General features: G+C 33.0%; 1 pseudogene; it reads right to left on the bottom strand.

The window, feature by feature from the left end:
• Positions 1–4055: 4055 nt before the first annotated feature.
• Positions 4056–4387, bottom strand: LOC129888395 (auxin-responsive protein SAUR50-like; annotated as a pseudogene).
• Positions 4388–5354: the final 967 nt, after the last annotated feature.

Below are 5354 nucleotides of genomic sequence, written 5' to 3'. Positions count from 1 at the left end.
TCAAATTTTGCATTCAAAAGCTGATGAAATTAAAGGAATTTTATTTCGAGACTCGTAGCTTCGGATGACAACTAAAATTACTTATTTCAACTCAAAGGCCTCCAAAACCCTAAAACTTCCAAAAATCTCAACTTTTCGATTCGGTTTCAATTTTTAACCTCATATACTGATCAAACATGATTTAGGGCAACTATCTGGAGGGGTAAATGATAATTCTCCAAGAATTTTTAAAATGACCTTAAGAGTCATTTCATAGAATAAATTTTATACGTATTCTTACTTAATTCATCTTACTTAGTCCTTATATCAAAAATAGATATTTTATTTTATTTGTCTATTTTAACAAATTAAAAAAAATTATGCTTAAGGACTACGTAAAATAATGCTAGTAGTTAGATTTAATTAAAGTTTCAAAGCATTATTAATAAGTTTAATTTGGTAAAATATATTTTTAATTAAATTTTTTTAAGAAATATGTCGGGTCAACACAGAGTAAGTAATATGAAATGGAGGGATTATATGTATACTTTAAGTATCATGATATTATAAAATATGAAAACGCATTATTTGAAAACAAAAAACAATCAATAATGGGGTGGGGGGGGGCAAACCAATCAAATTAAATCCATTCATTTTTCTTGGTTCTAATCTCTTAACTCTTCGAAACGAACAAATTAGTGATATAGATAAGTTAATCGAAAACACGAGACTTACAATGGACAATAATTTATTTCAAGTGGAACGGATGGATGGTAGCATATTTCTCCAGAAAATGACATATTGGAAGGTGCTTTTGAACAGTTTGATCTTCTAATATTTTTAAAAAACAAGCACTTCAGTTTTCACAAACTTTGATGTTAAATTTAATTAAAATTATAAAGAAAATTTAATCAAAAAAATTGAAATTGAAAGGGTAAAGATTTCATAGCAAATACTCAAGTACAGAGATGAACAAAGTTTCAAATGAACGAAGTGGTGTTGGTCCAGATCGATTCAAGACAAGTTCAAAGCAAGGCAGCGAACTGAACCTACATACTGTTTCTCTGATGTCACAGACTCACAGTGGCAAAGTAAACATTTTTGTCAAGGATGTTCATACTTTTAGGACAAGGGTGAGTGATTTATTTTTAACCAAAAAAAAAATTAGTAATTATTTTTAATTTAAAAGGACAAAGTCAAATACTAAATTATGTCCTTGGCTTGTTTTGAATAGTAAAAAGAGAAACTTTCGTTTTTCTTAAACAATAGAAGAGAACTTTTTCCTTCCTTTTTTCAATAACAAAAGAGGACCTCCGTTAAAATGATTCTTGCTCCGGCTGGTTACGAATGAAAGGAGACTAACAAACTACAGTAACAGCAAGTGCGCCGGTCGGATAGACAAAACCAATGCAACAATCAAGAAAGCGATCGAGAAGACGTGAGTTCCCAAGTTGTAGTATAAGTCTTTATCGCAGCTATGAGCTTCCCCTCATCTTACTTCTAGCCATAAAGGCAATAAGAGAAGGAAACGTCTAACAATAAAGAAGGTGTACTACAACCGCATACACAAACAATCGATACAAAGCTAGAAAGATAGCAGTCCTCACCTCGGGTAAGCCCAAAAGTCAAGCGAGAATCTGTAACACCCCCTAAAACGTTGTATGTGGTATTTTAATTCTCGACAAAAATAATACTGGTTCTGTATTTTGGGTATAACTTATCATAGAATAGTCCAAATTAGGTGATTCAAATTTCTGAATAACTCCAACGGCATTACCTAAAACTTTCATGGACCATATCTTAAGATTTGGAGGATACATAGGTCAAATAAATTAATTTTTGCAAGATCTGGTGTTGTGACGAAATAAAGTGTTTGTAGAAGAAAAATCATATCTCACGGTAGGATTCTCCAAATCGGTTGATTCTTGAACGACATAAAATTATACTTCTAGATCTACAATTCATATGAGACACCAAATCCTAATTAGGAAGTTATTTTGTTCAAACGCAGCTCCGAAAAAGGGTATTCCGTTAAAAGAAGGTTCATCTCACCAGCCATGGAAAGATCTAGATCCATTTAACATCACCCATGACATCAATAGTCCTCCATTTGACATCATCCATGAGATCACAATCCTCCATTGAATTTTCAAGATCATCCTTTGTAATTATTTTATTTTTTGTTAGGTCTCTCTTCCACACCTATAAATACCCACCTTATTTCCTCATTTTATTTATCAAGTTTTCTCAAGCAACTCTTCTCTCTATACACTTCTTTATTCATTCTCAAATATAATTTTAGTTTTTCGTAGTGTAAAAATACTATTCCGGTGATTCTTATACTCCGGATAGTACACAAAAAGCTCCAGCGAGGAGAAAAGGCTAGGAGTTCAAGAGTGGTCATTGAGTTCTTCAATTCGGAGTAAAACTTCGAATTTCAGGTATGTAAGGCTATTAATAGCATTGGATTGAGTTCGTCCATGCGCCCAATATTTAAATTCATCATAATTGAGTTATAGTTGAGTTTTACCCTAATTCTTGAATTCTAAATGAGTTAATTCTTCTTCTATTGAGTTAGATATATTTATGCATTGAGATTATTATTATTTTTATCTCTCATATTATTGGAATTATTGTTCTTGGCTATTTTTCCATGAACCCTAATTGATTTAATGTTCATGAATATTTTTTATGCATGTTTTGAGTAAAGATGTTGTCTTTTAATATTCATTGACAAAAAAAGTGCTTTGAATTAATATTATATATGTATTTTATTAAGTTGAAAGAGCAAAAGAATTGAGTTTAAATGAATTTGATTATTTGGGTTAAATGATGTTTTGAGTAAGATGTTTTGAAGCATAATGATTTGATGAAGAGGTAATGATGATGATGATACATTGAGATGAGTTTGATGTTTTAAATTAAAGTCTAATGAGACTAGATTATGAGGTTAATATGAGCACATATTTTGGGAGTAGTATTGAGCAATGAGTTGGGCAAGAGTTTAATTGACTCAAACCCAGAACTACGTAGCCAGCGTAGGATGGAGGCTATGCCTCTTAAGTCCTAAAGAGAGGACTTTGATGATTGAATCCAAGATGGTGATGTCTTTTACCCTGGCAAGATATTGGATAGATGTGGCAATGACATCACTTCGTTGTATCATCAATAGCTCATAAGTGATGGTTGTCGATTAGAAAAACTCCAACTGAGTAAACATTGATTATTATTATTATTTTAAAACTTGCATTACATATTGATGTTGAGATGATGATGAATTCTAAGCCGAGTCTTCCCGAGAGGAGTTTCTTGATATATGTTCTTACTTTCCTGCCATTTTACATACTCGTACATTCTATGTAATGACGTCATTCGACCTGCATCATTTTATGATGCAGATACAGGTGTTAGAGATCCTCAACAGACGCATCTTTGGAGATCATTACTTTTCAGCTATTTGGTGAGTACTTCTTGTATTCAGAGGAACTCTTTATCCTTTTATTATTATTTAGTATTATGTTTCTTTTGAGGTAGACATGCATGTCATTGGCATCGTCTGATAGTGTTAGAGGCTTCATAGACAGAGTTTGATGTGTAATTGGAGTAATTCTCCTTTGAAGCTGCTTCTTCTATGGATTATTTCTTTCATTTGATGTTGATGATGGCGAGACCGCATAAGTATTCTTATTTTCACTTAAGTCTTCTGCTGATGAACGAATGAGTGATGAGACTAAGTGATTCTCTCCGAGGCCAGAGATGGTTTCTGAGTGCCGGCCATGCCTAGGGTACCCTCTCGGGGCGTGACAGAATCGACTTCACACACTAAGAATATCATCATTAACTGAGGAAGAGCTTAAAAGATCAAATAAGATGAAGGATTTTCCTTTTTTTCCATACTACAACAATGACTAAGCTAAGAGAAGGATTTAGTACTAAGTATAATTAAAAAAAATCTAAAAAGGGTGTTCATCTGACCATTCTTGGATGTGTAGCTCTGCCCCTGCATAATTATACAAGATTATTTCCCTACTACTATTCACTTGAAATCTTACACCTAATTAATATTCACGATTTTTTTACCGAAGCATGGAAATTAGTGAGCGGAAAACAACTTCTTCGCAGGAAATAATGATGCCCGTGTCGTGATCAAAGCCAAATTCTTCCTCCGCTTGTCAAGGAGGCATTGAAACTCGGGATGATTCAAAAAAGAAATAGGTACGATGTATCGAGTTTGGTTCTCTCCCACATAAACTACAAAATGTCCTTTGAGTACGTCAAGTGGAAGTTCATATTCATAACCGTTGCCGTTCTTCTTACTCCAGCTCAAACACCTTTTCAAAATTTGCTTCAAAATTAGAGCTTGTGGCATCTTGTTTGATTTTCCCATGGCTATTTTTTGTATATTCATTTTCTTGAAAAGATTTAAAAATAGTTGAGAGCTTTATAAGGAAATATGAAGAAAGACCAAGTACTTTTTGTTTGAGAGAAGGTGGTGTTTGGAATAAAGGAATGCACTATTCATGGAGGAAGAGCCAAACTAATTTTCTTTTAATATCTTATATGAATATTTTTCCTCATTAAGCGCTACTTGAAAGTCAAGATAATTTCCACTCTCAGTTAGTACATACATTTTTTAAGCAAGAATGCTTAATCGTTTGTATCCCATATCCATGGGCTACTTCACTGAGACAATAGTCGAATTTTATAAGCTAATATGATAGAAGCGGGTTAATAAAGATAGTTGAAAGTGCTAGCACGAGGAGAAAGAAAAGAAGATATGGTGGTAATATCTCCTTGAACAAGCTAATTTATTAGTTTTCAACAACTCTGCTTAATGTTCTAGTGTACAAGTTTCCTGAGTATAGGAAATCCACACTCGAGGATTTCACTAGGCCCCTAACATGATAGGTGAGATATTAACACTCGATCTTCTCCTTTTGGGCTATAACTTCATCGAGCCAACTAGCATCTCTTTCCATTGTGCATTCTTTGAACCAAAAAATTAAACATTCAAGCCCTTGAAGGGTGCTTAGTCATGCTAGGTCATTGACATATTCATTTTTATCTTTATTAAACCCCAAGAATGGATTGAATTAAATGACTTTCTTGTTGAAACCCTTTGTGTTTGTACACTGAACTCCAATCCAATCTAAAAGAATAAAGAGAAGTACAAGCAAGGAGACCTTTGAAGATGAAGAGATATCAAAGGGGCTTCTTACTTTCCAAATAGATCTCCTATATCTATATATAAACATTAGTTTATTAAGAATAAACATGAAAAATACTTTTGAATTGTTAATTAATCATAAGAAATGGATTAGAACAAATATTTCATTATCTAATGATCTTTCTGTTCTAGTACTCAATTTGGGAGT

Source organism: Solanum dulcamara, chromosome 5, assembly GCF_947179165.1.
Source record: "Solanum dulcamara chromosome 5, daSolDulc1.2, whole genome shotgun sequence".
Classification (NCBI taxonomy): domain Eukaryota; kingdom Viridiplantae; phylum Streptophyta; class Magnoliopsida; order Solanales; family Solanaceae; genus Solanum; species Solanum dulcamara.
This window is presented reverse-complemented; position numbering and strand designations above follow the sequence as displayed.